General features: G+C 37.5%; 1 long non-coding RNA gene across 1 annotated transcript; it reads right to left on the bottom strand.

Moving 5' to 3' along the window:
• Positions 1-3,857: 3,857 nt before the first annotated feature.
• On the bottom strand, positions 3,858-8,051 carry LOC145090323 (uncharacterized). The gene is made up of 6 exons (XR_013701492.1): positions 7,754-8,051; positions 6,916-7,068; positions 6,474-6,838; positions 4,810-6,134; positions 4,102-4,226; positions 3,858-4,003 (listed from the first exon to the last, which is right to left on the bottom strand). It is a non-coding gene; the product is annotated as an uncharacterized LOC145090323 (long non-coding RNA).
• Positions 8,052-20,072: the final 12,021 nt, after the last annotated feature.

The following is a 20,072-nucleotide window of genomic DNA, read 5'->3' on the forward strand; positions in this document are numbered from 1 at the left end:
TCCCAGTCACAAACTAGAGTGGCATATCGAGATTTAAACATGCCATTGAAAAGTTCAATGAATCTCAAAGTATCTAGGAGTTTTTCATAGATTTAAAACTTAAATTTCTTTTTCGTTTTTCATGGTGGAAATTAGTGAATCGTCATTCACTTACCTTCAAATATTTTGCAAATAGATTACGACATCCCTTTTCTGGGTTGTAGGGTATTGTGTTGGGTCTGAGCCTTAATATCTCATTTGGGTGATTTATTAAGGACTCAATCTATCAACTAACTTGAATTTTATTTTTTCTTCCGTTTTGTAGATGTCAATGTACGACAACTACGGTCTTCCCAAATCCCGTGGAACAAGCATTTCACATGAAGATGATATTCCACGATTCGATCGAGGAACAAGAAATCATGCTTCACTTCCTCCACCTCCTCTAATTATTCCCCCTAACCCACAAGATCGAAGAATTGAAAGGTTCACTGTCACTAAAGCCCTATTGGAAATGAAACATGAAGATGGTAAACCCATGTGTGCCCACGTTCTAGGAATGAAATCACACATCGATAGGTTGATAATGTTGGGTGTGTCATTCCCTGATAAGTTGGCTGTGAACTGGGTTCTGTAGTCACTTCCTGAATCATATAATGAGTTCAAAAGAAAGTATTATATGATGGATCATGACGAAAACCTTATTGACCTAACTTACATGCTCATTGCTGCTGAATCAGAAATGATTTGGCAAAGCAATGGAGCGTATTTATTGGGAAAGCCAACCAACCATGCTTTCGAGGATGTTCTAGGAGAACCGACCTGCGTTTTCTGCCAAGAGAAAGGGCGTTGGATACAAGTCTGCCCTAAGAGCCTGAAGAGTCTAGAAGATGGGAGAGTCAAAGAGTATGGCTGTGCTTCAGGTAAAATCCACTATCTAACTCCATTAAGTTCCTATTCGTTGATTCTTAATACATATTGTGATGAGATTACATTTGAATGTTTTGCAGGATCCGTGAAAAGAGAAGAAGCTTGATGGAAAAGCAAGACGAGTCTAATCACAACGAAATGGATCTCGATTGCATGGACTTGAAGATTAGATTTTGAGCTTAGAAAGTTATGATAGAATTGTTAGGAATATTTGACTACATAGTTTTTCAGTTGATTTTGCATTGTAAGGACAAATGTTTTCCGCTACTTTTATGAATAAAATAAATTTTTGATTTGACTTATTTATTTATTTATTTACTTCCTTGCAATGAAATCGTTATGAAAAATTGATGTTTGCATATTTCTACAACGAATGGATAAGATTCTTAATTATGTTAATAGTGGAAATGTCAAGAATTTACCAAATAGGGATAGTTTCTCATTGCCTAAGTTTCAATTCGACAGAAACTTGGAATCATGCAACTTGGTTGCACGATGAATGAGAAATTTCATATTTGGAAATTAGACTAATTTGTTGGCAAAGTGTCAAGTGAAGGACTAGGACATCGAATAAACAAAGTTGTGTGTTGATCAAGTCCACCACAAGGGTAACAAAGATATTCATCATGATTTACTAAAGGATTAGTAAATATGATTATGCTTATAAGATTAAGTGTAATTCTGAATTGATTGAAAAAGGTTTAAATCAATAGCAGAATGAATAAAAGAATCAAGTAGGCAGAAAGATAAAAGTTTCTCTATTCTAAGAAGAAGGGAGAGTACCTTTTATACTATATGATATGTATTAATGATTAAGAACCATATTTCAATTGATCCTCTATATAAGTCTTACTACTAGTGTATGTATAAGAAGAGGAATCAAGAATTGAAGAAATGGTTAAATCAAGAAGTCAATCATACTTCATTCCAAAACAAGTCTTAAAGTTAAGATTGTAATATTGAGTGACAAGTCTTAAGAAGGTTTATAACATTCATGAAATGTAGAATTTGGAAAAAGGATTTCCTATTCTCGCACATTTGAAATTGGAAAGTTGTGATGTCTTGGATAAGACAAAGACCAACTAGGACCAATTTTATGAAATGTTTTGTCTTGATAAAGGCTACACTAACTCTTGAATATTTGTTTGTCAAGAAATGTTTATTGACAAGAGAATCTTATATGTCAAGGAGTCAGTGGGAGTCTTAATGGTCCTGAAAGGTTTCAAGAACAAATCAAGAATAAACCTTATCGATCATCACTAGCACACGAGTAGAGGTTTACAACATATCGTGTTGACACTATCTTGTTTCTATGCCGTTCCAATTGAGATAATTATGTATGTGAGTCCTATAAAGTTCTCATTTGAATGCATAAAAGGCAAGCACCTTGATCAATGAAAAGTAGATTGATAGGAAAGGGTGAACTTCTTAACTACTTGGAAGACATGGTGGGCAGCCATGTTACCATAAGGCAAGAAATCAAGATTGAGAAGGCGCGGTCCATATGAGTTTGAATTTGTCATAAACATTGGTTTTAACAAATTCACATGGATAGGAACACATACACCATTAAAATTGAAGTGACATAAGATTTCCTCCTTCATTTAAATGATTGTAAGGAAATGCTTTCACTAAGGAAGATTTTTAGAAGATAGTGATTGTGAAATTGTATTCTCGAATTCGATTATGGTTATGGTATCCCTTTCCATGATTCGAATTGTGAGATTTGGCAATTAGTCTAAATTGTTTAGACACACATATGAGCTATCTAAGGCAAAGATGTATAAAGAAGCTTTGATAAAAGATTATCAAAGCATTGGGTATTAGAAATATGAACTTAAAGAAATTCAATAGGCATTGTTTTTCTGAAAGTTATGCTGGTTCCGAATACATGTCAAAGTTAGTGGGAGCATAAGTGTTATGTTTGTAATAATTATCGTGATAGTGGGAGCATAAATGTTATGATTGCATGATTATTAAGGCAAGTATTGCAAGTTAGCAATATTAATTATAGAAAACAAGAGTTATACTTTGCAAAGTCGCAATGGTTGAAAAGTTGTTTTGCTACAATTAAGGGAGAGAATATTATGCTTCGTTTCAAATCTAAAGTTTTAGGTTTTTGAATATTAATATTTTTAGTCAAGGATACATAGTGTGTTCTTAAATTTCGATTATGATTACGGCATTCCTCTTCATAATTCGAATTATAAGAACGTAGCACATAAAATATTATGGCAGAAGATTGACAAAGTATTAAATCTTCATGTAAGAAGATTGATAAAGTATTAAATCTTCATGTAAGACACTATGCATCGTGTCCCATACGCTTTGGGTATACGATCGATTGCAAATGGTATAATATTTAATCATTCTAAAATTTTCCAAATGTCTACTGCATTAAGAGGAAAAAAAGGACAAGAATCGGTTTTGACTAAGAAAATTAGACAACTATCAAAGGACAATCCAAAGTTCGCCGAGGATTGGTCGCTTGCACTACTACAAAAACAGCCTTTTACGACGCTCATTGCGCGTGGTAAAACACTCAGATGACGCGCAAATGCGCGTCATGGAAGGCCCTGTCATAAAAAGAGACGGCGCGCATTTATGACACGCAACGCGTATCATTAAAGCCGCTGTCAAGAAAGGCCATGTCATAAATGAAGATGACACACATTTTTGCATATCGTAATTTTTATTTTTTTATTTTTAAAAAATGATTTTTAGATTTACTAATTTTTCAAATTAAATTTCCATTTCATGTCTCATAATAGAAAATAAAATACCATATACAAAAAATACAATCCATTGCACAAAAGTTAATGTCATACAAAATAAAATACTATAAATAAGAAAGATAATTCATTGCACTAACATGTCAAATACAAATAATCATCCCTAACTATATAACATAATACTACATTGCTATTAAGGGACATCATCATAGGTCTTGGAACAATGTTCTCGTCATCAACTTGTATATCTGCCAAAAACTTGTATATCTCCACATTTGCAAGCAACTTCCTCCGAGTCTTGCTGTATTACTAAGAAGACTAGTGATTCCATGTGTCATGCCTGTGATGAGTCCTGCTGGACTCTGCAAAAGCCAAAAGTAGTACTTATTTCTTAATAATACTTATGTTTCAAATGCTAAAAAAGTAGCAACATGTTATAAATGTGATGTGATGATAGTACCTTCATAAAGCTTCTGGCTGGAACTGAGAGGAAATCTTTGATGCCAACTCCAACACTCCTTATGAAACCCATGGGATTTTTATATCATCAAAGAGATAATAACTAGAATCAATGATGCTGAGAACCTGTATGATATGGAAAAAAATGTAGCACTTACAAAAGGAATAAGGTGATAAATAGGAATGTTTGCATCTGAAATACAACAATCTACTCATAACCCAATCTCAATCATATAGAAACATGATAATGGGTAGGCATCTTTAGGATATAAGCGGAAAGTAATTAGACTAATAGAAATACATAAGAAGCAATGAACATGAACCATCCACTCAGAATCACGTGGAGTAAGCTAATCATTGATGGTTCCCATTGTGAGGAGGCAGTAAAAATAGATAAATAAGTAAAAAAAATTTAAAGTACAAATATCTATAATAATTTTTCCATGAACACCCTCAACATTTAATTGATATACAAATTTTTTCGTTGTTGCCTACATCTAAATCAATTGAATAATTGAAATTAGAAATTAAAACTTGTAACAGGCAACAGCAACAACCTAAAAAGAAAAGAAGTGCTACTGGTCGTAATAATTTTTCAAAAATAAATTTTATATATATATATATATATATATATATATATATATATATATATATATATATATATATATATCAATAATTACAACATATGATTGGTAAATGGAATGCATACCTCAACAGTTAGACGATGTGGGTAAGAAGGTTCATCCCATGCATAAGGGCAAGATGTGTAGGAATGTATAACAGTCTCAAAAGCTTCACATTTTTGTTGATAAATACGTAGTCTCTGCAACATGTCAACAAAATTGAATCATTAATCAAAACACAAGGAAATTAAGAAATCAAGAATATACAGGAAGTAAGAAACCTTATTTGAGAAATTATCAATCCTATAAGGCATAAATCCCGTATCATCATCAGATAAAAGAATCAAATTGGTCCCAGAATCTCTATGTGGATTCCCAACAATCTTGTCATCTCTGATTGCATCGTCAACATTTTGAACCTCTACACAAACCATACTTACTGTTGGCCTTGACAGGGGTATTAGTGACTTTTCGCAGAAAATAAGACAACAAGGGACAAGATATTGAGTACCATAGTGGGTAAAAGATAAAGAAAATGGGACAAGAAAGCAATGCACATGGGCAGAAAAGCTACACTTTACTTATTCATAAACTGGGAAAAGAAATGAGGGATACAATCACCTCGTACACTGCCTGAATATTTAAATCAAAACTTAACAAAAAAATAGCAACTGATTCTAGCTTAAAACCAGGGGCACTAAGCCACATGGCCTTGACTTATTCACTTCTACTAACAGCTAAGGAAACAAATAAAAACGTGCGTAGACCAAATCAACTCTGAACTATTTTAACACTTACATCACTAGTAACATAGTTTCGCATTTTCACTTGTGTATCACCTAAATGTTCTGGAAAGAAACACCCTGACCACTGCCATCCAGGCTCATCAAAACGAGTAGAAACCAGTGATTCCTTGTTTTATGTAACTACTACTTATTATTATATAAGCATGTGAACGAACTGTGGTAAGAAAAAGTTACAAACACTATACCTTGTTATGTCTGTCCAATGAATATGGGAGTGTTGTCCCACCTTCAAATGGTATATAAAGTCAGACCCTTTCTGCCTAAAACAAAAGTCCTTACTGCATGCATTACTAATAAGATATCAAGGCTGAAAATTGATAATCCTTGTTCTTCCACAAATAGCACTAGATGCAACAGATATTATAGATGAGGAATTGGTTGATGATCGGGGGACAAGGACTGTAGTTGAACCAGTTGGTTGGACAAGGAAGAATTGACTAGACCACATGTAGTTTGAGGTACTTGCCACATCAGATTCAGAGTGGGATCGACTAACTCTGACCATGATCTCACTCGAAGCAATATTAGGGTCAGAACAAATATGCAGATTTCACGAGCCCCAGAGAATGCATCCATCACCTTTTCCATTGTCACATATAATGGACCTACACAAAAACACGCCAGCTTTTGTGAGTGTGTGTGTATGAGAGAGAGAAAGAGAGGAAGACGAGGAAAAAACTTATAGAAATGTTAGCAGTGAAGTTAATGGATTTTGAAGAAGAAAACTTTGTTCCACTAAATTTAGCAATTTCAATGAACTTTTATGCACGTGAGAACTTGAGAACAGAAGCTCTAAACCAGTGTATATCAAAAGTTAACGAAAGATCATGAGAAGAATCAATATGATAAAAAGAAGTTTCAACCTGCAGATGTTAGAAAAGTATAACTCATGATGAAATAAATTATACAGACATAAAGAAAATGTGGAAGATAGAGATACCAACCTCTGAAAGCACCATGCTATGTGAAACTCCACCACTCTCAAACATGACAGATACTTCAACTGGTAAACAGTTTTTCACTATTAAAGGATTACTTAATGTAATCAGGTGAATACACCTCTTATTTGACTGATCCTGGTTCTCTATCTTGTCAGCAATATTAGCATCATGATAATATATAAATTTGATCCCTTGTTTACCCTCCCAGTCCCAGCAGAAGGCCAACACACGTCATGCACAGACACACAACAACGAATAGGATGACATACAGGTCCAGAATCTTGGGAGATACACCAAATGGGATATCGAATCTGAATTCAAATGGCATTGTTGTTGCATTTGTGAGTATGACCTGGCATTTTATGAATCTTTTTAGAGAAAAATAGTTAGAAACCCATTACAAGTGGAACTAAATTAACATGGGTAAACAGTAAAGTACTCTTACTGTTGAGTACAATCGGACTAACTTAGTGTATCGTTGAACTGAAACATCAATTACTACAGGAACAACATAGCCAAATTGACACCTTTAGAAATATCCCGGGAATTATCAACTGAATTGGAAAAATCCACCTCAAAGAATAGAAGCAAATGTGCACTGTTATTCATTGCAATGACATTAGTGTGAGCATAAATAAATAAAAAATGATTCTATATCTGTTTGTATGTGTGTGTTAAAGCAATTTAAAATCCAGTAAGAAAAAAATGATGTGTCGAACTATTCAAAAGGGAAAGTGGATCACAAATGCCATAGAATTCATCGACATTTGAGAAAAATAAATGAAAAAATATGGTTAGAAACTAGCAATTGAAAATCGCAAGTTTTTGGGGGTTAAAACTAGGGTTAGGGTTACAAATTGAATTACCATGAATTAAAGCACGAACTATCCCGCCATGACGACCGCTATAATCTTTAAAAATATCTTCTGCTATACAAGGACTAGAAGAAATTGAAGCCATTTATGTATCAACTAGAAGAAAAGTAAGGATATATCGATAAATTAATTTCAATTTAAAGTGCAGAATATTGATCACACTCTCTGTGTTTTTGTGCAGGGATTGAGTAAGGCAATATTCCCTATTTTTGGCAGTTGATGAGATAAAAAAGCAAAACACACAAGCAGGAATTACCGAATTGTCGTAGGGATCGGGGAAAAAAACCACAACGAAATCAAAGACCTCTTTTTTAATTATATAAATATAAATATATACAAATACAAATACAAATACAAAGTTAAGAGGAAATGAAGGAGAATTAATGGAGACATAGTAGCGTATATAACCTGGTAGTACTACCGTCGGGGACCAGAACGTCAATCGATCAATCGGAGGAGAAGGAAAAGATTTCAGATCATGAAAAACACCGAAGAATGAGCAACTCATTTGCGAAGTGTGTGTTTATTCTTTGCAATTCAGTTGATTGAGCGCCATTTGTTTAAATTGGGGAGAATATGTGATGGCTAGGGTTAATGGTGGTGGTGGAGAACGTGGTGAGGCCATTATAGATGGAGGAGAAGGCGGTAGGTGATTTAGATGCGAAATGGTGATGATCAATACGTTTCTTTTCTTTTTTAGAGGGAGAGAGAGAGAGAGAGAACTGCTTAAAGGATTATTAGGGCTTTTTGGTAGAGGATTTTAGAAGAAGAAGAAGGAGATGCATCAGCGGGCTGTTTAATTTTTTGGTATTTCATTTCCCCCTAAGAGAACGCGCTTTCCTAAAGAAAAATTATAAAGCTACAGTTTTAGACGACGCGCTTTTTTATGATAGGTGCCTTCCGTGTTTTTAATTTTTTTTGGACACTATTTCTAGGGCACGCACAAATGCGTGCCCTCTATCCTTTAAATTTTGCAAAACTGACATTATTTTTTACGGCACGCACAATGTCACACTCCAAAACCGAGAACGGCGGAAATGTTCTGGGGCGGAGGACGTCATGTATGCATCACAACAAATGTATAAGTAGTAAACAAGCAACAACATCATCCATTTCATTAATAGTATAATTTTAGTTACAAGTGTTTTCTTTCATCGTACAAGACAACATGATAACGGATCAAAAATAAAAGACGAGTCTTGACTGCTCTATCTTCTCTAAACCTTGCATCGGCACCTGTCTATTTGTAACCTGAGAATACAAGTTATTTTGAAAGTGTAGGTCAACATTTAAGCTGGTGAGTTCATAAGTATTTCATGTCATTGCTTTGATTAGTTGTTATGAAAGACTGGTGAATGATTGATGAAACATTTAGTATAAGTATGAAAACTCTAGAAAATCCCATATTTCCTACTAGTATAAAAGTAGTCTTCTACCAAGACCCGAATGTTTTGAAAGTAGTCTTTTACTAAGACCTGACCATTTTGAAAGTACGCATCACTTGAAAATGTGACGGTTTTTCCCTGTTTAACTATTTTTATAAAACTGTAAAAGTAATAATATAATAGCTTATGTTGTATCCTTTGGTACTAAGATACACACGGCATCGAAACTCGCCGTAAACAGATCAACCGTAGACATCCGTAGATGTGCATTTACCTCTGTTGCTAACAGCTGGGTTTAGGAATAGTTAGTCCCTTAAGTAATGATACACACGGCATGGAAACTCGTCGTAAACAGATCAACCGTAGACATCCGTAGATGTGCATTTACCTCTGTTGCTAACAGCTGGGTTTAGGAATAGTTAGTCCCTTAAGTATACCTGTAATGGTATCATCCATAGACATCCATAGATGTGTCATTTATCCTCTATAGCTAACAGTGGCTATAGGATGGTTAGTCCCTCAAAGTATCCTTTGGTACTAGGATATAAAGTCCAATTCATCTCGTCGATTATGTGATTGTATCACAAGGTAAAGATAAGAAGGTGATCTATATAACAGTATCTACACATATCATATGTAGTAGTAACTCATCATATATGATCTATGTAAATGTACTCATCTAAGTGCATCTATGTAAACGTATTCATGTAAGCGGAATCTCTATAAGAGTATCCCTTCATATAGCATGTAGTCTAGACACATGAATGAACTTACTCTGGTGTAATTTCTTGTAATAGGGATAATGTTTTGTGTACCCTAAACTATTCCTATAATAGTTTACTAGAATGTAATTGATGAGTGTCCAAGTAGGTTTATACACCCTTGCTACCCAAGAGTATCGGAACTGAATTAACTGATGGAACATTTATGACTATATATGTAGACATGATATATAACTAATATTTAAACGACCTTCGGAAGAGTACCCAGTATCCCATCAGACCACATCCAAGTCGAGGAAAAGGAAACAGGGTGGATAGCCTTCCTAAGTATTTTAAACATTTCTTATATAACTATACATATAGAGGCATGCAATTTATAATATAAAAGCATAAAAGAAGTTTTGTAAAACTTTTGAAAAGTTTAATAAATAAGTGAAAAGACCTTAGATCAATCAATTTATCAAACAATGACAGTAAATAAGAACAATAAGGTTTCACAAAGAAAAACTTTCACTAAGAAAGATAATCTCACAAAGAGATTATCGTATGCACAAAGCGGCTATTAGGGTTTGTAAAAGGCGTGTGTCAACACAAACCGATACAAAAGAATATATACATCTATTCTAGACAATCCCTACAAATCAGGGATATACAGCTATCTAAACTATAATATCTAAGGAAACAAGATAAATACAAGATCTGTTACAACATACTGAATAAAGCTATATATATGATGAGCTAATATGATGTTGATGCTGAGTTATACGCTAATGTTGAAAGACTTCAAACATCATCATATTTCAAGGTTTGACCTTACAATCTCCCCCAATATGATGGTGTTCAAAACCAACTAAATTAAAACACCTCTGGACAAGAATTCCTCATATTCAGCTTCAACTTCTATCTTCACAGGCCAGTAAGGACTATCCAACAGCTCCTGTCTTCTATTCAGCAGCTCCATAGCAATAAGGATGTGAAACTCTCCGGATAGATCTTGATGACTCATGCACATTTGCCTTAAGCCAACGAGATGAGTTGTTGGAGCCCTTGGAATCTCAGCAGTTCGCTGAAAACACATTTTTCTGTTTTTGTCGAGATAAATATCCGGTGTTCAGGAACTGAGATAAATTGATGTTGAATCGGCTCAACTCCGATAGGAAGAGATTTGTTTATTCCTTCAGCACCAAAGTTTAGAACCAACACATCTTCACCATCAACTTGAAATTTGGTTCTTCGGATTCTAGAAACAGATGAACTTTGGCCTTGATGTTGTGGATGTTCTTTAGGAACAAGGTCCAAATGCTTTCTTCATCAGGAGATGAAGAGCACATGTCAGTTCGGAGGAGAGAACTGAAGTTTGCTTGGAAGCTAATTCGAGTAATTCTGTCCATTCAGAATATCCATATTTGATCAGCTCATCCCTCTTGACAACTTCAGTGTATGGATGTTGAGGACCTTGACGAGTGATCAGCAGTGTAAGAATTTTCTCATTACACGGTTTAGAAGCTTTAACTTTGATGATTTTTCCACTACACAATTGTCGTTTAAGAATGTCTTGAAATCTCTTTCGGTCAATCCTGTCAAGAACACTATTAGTCTTAGACTAACTGCAGCTGAGAGAAGGCTAAGAGGACTTGGATTTTGACTGATATTCCAAAAATTTCTGCATCTGAGCTTCAAAGGATCCTTTGACCTGAGGTTGATGCTGAATAAGAGATTCATCAGCTTGAGCAATATTCTTTAGAAGCTGAGCTTGATTGGCTTCATCAAGAATCTGCTTGACTTGATCAGAAGACATGTTCCATTCAGTTGCCAAGTTGGAAATGCTGACCATGGACTTAGGTTTCTTGCTAGGCAGAGAGGTATCAGTGTGTGAAGAAACCAAGGCAGTGTCTGCTGCCTTGCGCTTGCGAGAAAGAGTTTGAGTATCCTCACTGGCTATATCTGAATCTTCTCCTTGAACTGGTATAATAGGATCAATGAAATTCATGTCCAACATCTGACACTCATCATCCTGTTTTTCTTCATCATCAAGCTCACCACTATCTTCAACGAACTTTTCAGTATTACCAGGCTCCACAGTATCAGACTTGTGCATAGGCTGTGGTGACTCAGTATCTCTCTCCTTTGGATTATGATCAGTGTCTATCTCCTTTGGATTATTATAGTCTCCCTTGTTGGAGTCGTTATCAGTGTCTCCCCCTTTTTGAGCATCATCATTTTGTGGGCCAGGATTAGGAGTGGACAGAATAACCCCTTTCAGTTGTTGAACACCAGCTTCAATTCTAAGGAGACACTGACTCATGTCTCGAGTCAGTGTAAGATGTTCATTAAAAGCTGAGGATGGGATTTGGATGAACTGAGGACCTGGAAGTTGTTGGGATTGATGTTGTGTCCCTTGAGAAGGTTGCTCCCCCTGAAATGGTTGCTCCTCCTAAGATGGTTGCTCCCCCTGAGCAGATGGCTCCCTCTGAGTTGAGTGAATATGTTCAGTGACAGAGATGGTATGATGAGAAAGTTGAGGAGAGGGATGTCCACCATCTTGTGATTCTTTATCAGCATGATCTTCATTGTTACCATCAGCTCCTTCATCAGTATCAGCGGTGAGGGAAGGAACAGTATATGGATTTGCAATCCATTCTCTCATCCGATCAGAGATGCCGATGTCAGTATCCAACGGATCATCCTGATACATTCGAGTTGACATGTGTGGACATTGGATGGGGTTTCCAGAGTGTGAGTAATAATCTACAGCGAAAAATTTATCTAATACAAGAGCAATCCAGCATGGAAAGGGGACATGATCAGCACGTACATTTGCACGAAGGAGTTGAACAAGTTGATCGAAGAAGAAAGCTCCATAATCAAGCCTTTTGTTGAGAAGAAGAGAACAGGCGAATTGTTGCTCATAAGTGCTCAGTTGATCACCACTTCGAGACTTATGACCCACACATTTGCACAGAGCACCTGTGAAGAATTTCCATCTTGGGGTCATACACTGACGCATAATAAGAGCTGATCGAGTCCCAGCCTTTGAGTGATCATATCCCAGTTGATCAAAGAGACGTCGACAACGTTCAATGGGAGGGAGTTCAGAGAAGAGATAAAAAAATTGGTAACCGGAGCGCGGCACTGAGGAGGTCAGCAGTAATAAAGACTGAGTGTCTTCCACGGCCAATAGTCCCGGAGATGACATTGTTTTCATCATTGATTGTTGCAGTGTAGTAGAACTCACAGACTTGTTCAGGAAAGAACTCTGATGGAACGTCGCTGATTGTGTATCGGAGTCGACATGAGGCTAAGAAGTTAACAAAATCATCAAGTCCAAGACCTCGATGAACATCTAGAATGTCAGGATTGAAGACAACATTGGTGGCTTTGATGTATATTCGAACAGGAGGAGAGTTTGGGGCAGGGATTACCCTTCGTGAAGTAGAGGAGAAAGTGAATAGTGATGCCGCCATTAAAGAATTTTAGGATTCTAGGGTTTTGAAAATAAGCGAAGGAAATTTGAATTGTGGAAGGAAGGTTTGAAATAGGGGTGGAAAGAGGTTTAAATATGGAACTAAACGGGCTTTTAAAAGGCAAACATTATCTTCTTCAAAAATAACTGTGTATTGTAACAACCTGTCAAATCAGAAAAATAGCCGTTGGGTAAAAAGAGCCGTTGGACTGAAGATGAAATGACAATCAGTGTCTGCGGAAGCGCTGAGATCAGTGTCATAAAAGTTACATGTTGAGGATGGTTGTCCGTCAATTCAATGTACAACTTGCTTGATTAAGGATAGCAAGGAGGTTGGTGCGTGTGATAGATACTAGTTATTATCTAACCATCGGCACAGAGTGTTGTGTCTTTATCAGTGAGTCGTTTATCTTACTGAATCATTAGACGCTGAGTGAGAAGAAGGTAAAGAGAGGATTGTTGCGTGTGATAGACCTTGGTGTTTTGGTCTAACCATCGGCAAAGATTGTTAAATTCTCATCAGCGTGTGTTTTATCACACTGAATCACGGAATCAGTGTAAGATTGGTAAGAAGAGATAGTTGCGTGTGATAGATCTTGGTGTTATGATCTAACCATCGGCAAAGATTGTTAGATTCTCATCAGCGTCTGTTTTGTCACACTAAATCATGGAATCAGTGTAAGATTGGTAAGAAGAGAATGTTGCGTGTGATAGATCTTGGTGTTTTGATCTAACCATCGGCAAAGAGTTTCAAGTTGTTATCAGGGTATGGTTTAATACAGTGAATCATTCAACTTTAGTTTAGAAGATTTGAAGAAGAGAGAGATAGGAGATCAAACCAAGGACTCAGTATGCAAATATCATCAGCATGTCATCATCAGCAAAATGTACATCAGCTTATAAGACAATACCATACATTAGCAAAATTAATTAGCAAAATTAATTACAAAGTAATCATTCCAAGTTCTCCAATAATGTAAGCAGTTGTTTGAGAATCCAGTGCCTTGGTGAAGATATGTAACAACCCGAAATTTCATATCACTACTTGTAACTCAAATTGTAATCAAATTCGATCAACTAAACACCGTTTCCAAATCCGTTTCCGATTTCGTCGTTAAATTAAGTCATTAACATATATCGACCTAAAATGACTTAATGGATGTCATAATGCCATTAGGAACCATTCTAACACCCCATAATAGTTATCAGAATAATTCTAGAATCAACCATATCGGGTTACGGCAACTTGGTCGGGTGCGACCAAAAGCCCCGCCTAACGCCGGTATCGAGTAGAATTCCGTTGTGTCCAATTCCCGAGCACTATATAAGTGATTCAAAGCTTTCATTTGAAGCTTTTGGCCATTTCTTCCATAAACACTTCCAACCTCTCTCCTCATCCAAAATCAAAGGTCCAAAAACAAAGAATTAAGGCTCCAAATCAAAGAGGTAACATCCCTAACTTGTTATCTAACCTCTTTAGCCTTCAATTTGATGTTTAAATTGAGTTTTAGGACCTAGAACATGTGTTTACGGCCAAGGATCAAGCTTGGGCCATAAACACCTAAAAATGGGGTTTTTAAGCCAATTAACCCTTCCAAATCATTGTTGGGACTTAGATACGACCTTAAGGCTTGAAAATTGGGACTTGAAACAATTAAAACATGAATTTTATGAGACAAAAGAGAGTTTATGGCCAAGGCTTGTTCTTGGGCCGTAAACTCCTCAAAAATGGGGATTTAACACCTTAAAACATGTCAAAATGCCTTGTAACTCAACCAATAGCCTTGTGGTAAATCCTAGATCCATCTAAAATAGTTTAGGGGTTTGTAACACATCAAAATACCACATATAGGAGTTTACGGCCTAGGCACATACCCTTTGGCCGTAAACTCATGAAACTATGTCAAAAGATGCATCTAATTCATCCCAAAGGCTTGGATAAATTTCTAGAATCACATGTGATTGTTTTAAGTGTCAAAAGTTGATTATTCATGAGCATAGGAGAGTTTACGGCCATAGAACATGCTTCTAGGCCGTAAACTCCTAAAAATTTGTTAAATGGTGCCCTAAATTCATAACAAGGCTTGGAAAATTAACTAGAATCACATGTGATTGTTCTTTGTACCTCAAATGAATTATTCTTGACCATAGTAGAGTTTACGGCCGTAAACTCCAAGTTTAAGGCCGTAAAATCCCTTTTAAATGGTATAAATCCAAACAAATTAATCCAAGGCATTTTAGAAGTCCATTCCAACAATCCCCATGTCCATTCAAGCCATTAAACCCTCAAAATCACACTAACATGAGTTTACGGCCGTAAACTCATGTATGTGTGTGTTATGTGGCCGTGAACTCCATAAAATGTTTACTCTTGGGGAGTAAACTCAAATCCTAAGTCCCTAGTGCCAATACACGTCCGTAGATGTCACCCGGGTCACTCCAAACGCTCGTTTTGAGGTGTTTAACCTCGTTGGAGTGTAATGTTCCATAAGATTAGTGATTGTAAATATAATTAGTTATATATGGACATTATTACATTTTACATAGGGACATCGCGAGTAATCAAGCCCCGAACTAACGTCTAGTGTCCGAAACCGTCGCATTTCTGAGTCTGGTGAGTTCATACCCCTACCTTTTTCCACTGTTTTCACTGTTTTCAGGGGGGAACACAAGAAAAGTACAAGGGTTTCTTGTACTCAAACATCTGTTTTCGTGTGTGTGTTTCATACTTTATATGCTTTTAATACTGATTGATACAACTGATAACCATTCGAGCATGCAGATCACGTAAACATTTGTTTGTGAAATGAGTTTTATAAACTGTTATGTTATATATATTTCACAAATGTTTTCCACATTTTATCAGTTAAAAGCATGACATTAGAACACATGAACAATATAATTTGTAGACTCTCTTGTCCTCGGTAACATTCCACATAGATACGCGAATGGAGGATAATCATATTATTACTAGTAAATTTGTTATTCCTGTATGATTGGAGACACGTCCTCGGCGAACACTCCACAGAGATACGCGAGTGGAGGACTACACCCATAACCAGAATCTCTGGGATTTAGAGAGTGTGACTTGAGTGTATAGATCTATACGGGGCTGACTACCCCACACTTGGCTGCTAGCTACAGCCGAACCGAAATGGTTCAAGGGTGACGAAAGTCATAAGGATGTGGACTACTTATTGCCACAGGTTAAGTCCATCGTATGGTTATGGAACTCGCAATTAGGATAACAGAGATTTACTTATAGTAATAATGAATAACTTATACATCTTTTACATTGATAACCAATATTCAGGAAAGCATGGGGCCTTCCTGGGGAACATATACATAACTAGAAAAGTGTAACAAAATAGATAACATTACATCTTTTACATATAATAACTCACAATCAGGAAAGTATGGGACTTTCCTGGGGGTACATTGGAACTCAAACAGAATAGTTTAACAAACCGGATAATCAAACTATACATTTTTCACATGAGTAATGTGTTTTCAGTGTACAAACCTACTATACTTTGTAATTGTGAAATAACAATCAACTTTTAAGAAAATGTGGGATTTTCTTGGCGTGTGTTACATTTTCAGAAACAGAAAGGAAACATGAACATTTTCACAAAACAAAACTACTTATGAACTCACCGGCATTATGCTGATTTTCAAAACCGCTTGTGTTCTCAAGTCAACGTTAGAACAGGTACCGAAGATCCTTTTTGCTCAAAGTTGGAGTGCTCAGAAGACCCGTTTCATTTTGTTCATATATATATACTATGTATCACAACTGTACAACTTTACTTTTGAAACAATTGTAAAACTTTTATATGTAATGTAATGGTTGTTCTACTTTACTTACTATGTACATTGGATTTGATACTCAACGTGGAGTCAACCCCGGAAATGTTTCCGCCTTCGGTTTTCGGGGTGTGACAGATTGGTATCAGAGCCCTTGTTTATAGTGAATAAAGTATACCAAAACTTACATGGTATGCTCTGAAATAAAAGTATTTTCAAACTATAAGTATTTTCAAAAGTATACAAGTATACCGAACCGTCGAGATCCATAACTATAGGTAAAACAAAACATAAGTAAATGGGTGTTGTGTACTGCGGTTAAACCTGGGCAGTTATGTAGTTGTGTCTAGGATCAATATAGCCTGGCCAACCATATTCATTCGAGACACGGCCAACATATGTTTGGGAGTAACCGTGGTATGCGGCATGCCTAAAACTTACCCTAATACCACAAATATCGAGCTAGTGTAGTAGTGAATCATGAAATACTATGGGAGTATTTCTCGAACCAATCTTTTGTAGAAATCCTCGTTCACGTATAGATCCTCGATCATTCTGTAGCGATAGTTTACCTGCTTTGATAACTTTTTCCTACCTTATCGCTTATTCGAAATATATATCTGTCATATCTCTCGATTCAATTCAGAGGACTTATCATCCTCTCTTTCTTAATCTTATTAGATCAAAATGCCCCCCAGAAAGAGACCCAGCTCAAAGACCAACAACCCTCCACCACCACCTCCTCCTGAAATTGATCCCGTGTTATTCCAAACAGCTGTTACCGCCGCGGTGGCAGCTGCCATGCCCCAATTGAACACCAGTGGCTCCGGTGGTTCAGGAGGTGGTACTCAAGATCAAGAGAGCAATTAGGGACATCGAAGTTCCTATAAGGATTTCATGAATACAAAACCAACATCCTTTGATGGCACTGGAGGTGTCATTTCCCTATCCCGATGGTTCGAAAAAATTGAATCCATCTTCGAAATCTATGCATGTGCTGAGTCCGATAAGGTCAAATTTGCAGCCTGTACCTTCAGTAATAAAGCCTTGACTTGGTGGAATAGCCGAGTCAAATCCTTGACCCTACCCGTAGCCAATTCCATGGGCTGGAACGCCATGAAAGAACTCCTCCTTGCCGAATATTGTCCCCGTGGTGAAATGCAGAAGCTAGAGCATGAGCTCTGGAACCTGAAGATGAAAGGTTCCGATATTGCTGCATACACTTCCCGATTCGATGATCTTGCCCTTCTCTGCCCTTGTTTGGTCACTCCTGAAAGCAAAAAGATCGAGAGGTTTATATGGGGGTTAACCAATCCAACCAAAGGTCATGTCTTAGCTGCTTGCCCGGACACATATGATAGTGCTACGACTTTAGCCCAAGCCATAATTGATCATAGTGATGATGTCGAGGAAACCACCACCACCCCTGAGTCGACGAAAACCAGTGGTGAGAAAAGAAAATTTTGGAAGAAGAAGAAGGGTTCATCTTCTCAAGGCTCCTCCAAAAGACAACAAACAGTAGCAGTCCATGCTGCTACTACCCCCGTTGCTGCTGCTTCTGTCGCGGGATCCACAACTCCAACTCCTACCAGCCGGTATGCTGGTAATCTTCCTCTCTGTGATAAGTGAAAATATCACCACAACCCTGGCCCCTGTTGAGAACTATCCTGTACCAATTGTGGTAAGAAAGGGCACACGGTCCGATTTTGCAAGGCTCCAGCTCAATCGGCCAATCAATCTTCTAGAATAGGCGTCGGTCAAGCCTGTTACAACTGTGGTGAAGCTGGGCACTTTAAAAGGAACTGCCCCAAAAAGTCTACTACTGATAACACCAGAAGGGTCCTCGCCATGGGACGGGAGGAAGCGGTCGGCGATCCCACTGTTGTCTCGGGTACGTTCCTTCTCGACAACTCATATGCTAATATTCTTTTCGATTCGGGTGCTGAGAGGGGATTTATTAGTCATGCATTCAAACATAACCTAAAACATAATTCCCAACCTTTAACCAAAACGTTTACCGTCGAGATGGCTAACGGTGAGAAGGAAAGCGCTAACGAGGTATTCGTAGGTTGTACCCTTAACCTTAACGACCATTCGTTTCTTATCGATCTCATGCCGATATCCATAAAGAGTTTTGATGTCATCATTGGCATGGATTGGTTGAGTCCCAATCATGCGGATATCCTTTGTTTTGAAAAAGCCATCCGTCTCAACCTTCCTTCGGGTCAAACTCTCGTAATCTATGGCGACAAACTTAGTTCCAACCTTCGTATCATTTCCTGCATCAAAGCTCAGAAGCTCCTGCGAAAGGAGTGCATTGCATTCTTGGCCCATGTAATCATGGAGAAATAGGAAGTTAAAGACTTCGCGATCATTCCCGAAGTCTGTAACTTTCCTGATGTGTTTCCTGAAGAGCTTCCAAGAATTCCTCCCGAACGACAGGTCGAATTCCGTATTGACCTAATTCCTGGAGCTACTCTCGTAGCGAAGTCTCCGTATCGCTTAGCTCCAGCAGAGATGCAGGAGTTATCTAGTCAACTTAACGAGTTGCTCAGTAAAGGATTCATTAGACCGAGTTCCTCACCCTGGGGAGCTCCGGTTTTGTTTGTCAAGAAGAAAGATGGATCCTTTCGTATGTGTATCGATTATCGCGAGCTGAACAAGTTGACTGTCAAAAACAGATATCCTCTTCCACGAATAGATGACCTCTTCGATCAACTCCAGGGAGCTAGTTACTTTTCCAAGATAGACATTCGATCAGGGTACCATCAGCTACGAGTTCATGAAAGTGATGTGTCCAAAACAGCTTTCAGGACTCGATATGGACACCACGAGTTCGTAGTGATGCCCTTTGGCCTCACCAACGTACCGGCAGTGTTCATGGATCTGATGAACCGGGTGTGTCGTCCTTATCTGGACAAGTTTGTCATTGTGTTCATTGATGACATACTCGTCTATTCCCGAAGCGAAGAAGACCACAAACAACACTTGAGGCTAGTGTTGGAGACTCTACAATCCGAGAAGTTGTACGCGAAATTTTCCAAATGCGAGTTCTGGATTCGGAAGGTAACTTTCCTCAATCACGTGGTAAGCGAGGAGGGTATTCATGTAGATCCTTCCAAGATAAAGGCGATAGAGAATTGGTCAGCACCGAAGACACCTACAGAAATCCGTCAATTTTTGGGTCTCGCTGGCTATTATCGAAGATTCATCCAGAACTTTTCCAGAATCTCCAAACCTCTAACCACTCTAACACAAAAAGTTGTACCCTTTTGTTGGAGTGATAAACAAGAAACTGAATTTCAGACGCTGAAGAAAGCCTTGTGCAGCGTGCCTGTTCTGTCTCTACC

The sequence above is a fragment of the Lactuca serriola genome, chromosome 2, assembly GCF_051521515.1.
Source record: "Lactuca serriola cultivar US96UC23 chromosome 2, Lser_US96UC23_V15, whole genome shotgun sequence".
NCBI lineage: Eukaryota > Viridiplantae > Streptophyta > Magnoliopsida > Asterales > Asteraceae > Lactuca > Lactuca serriola.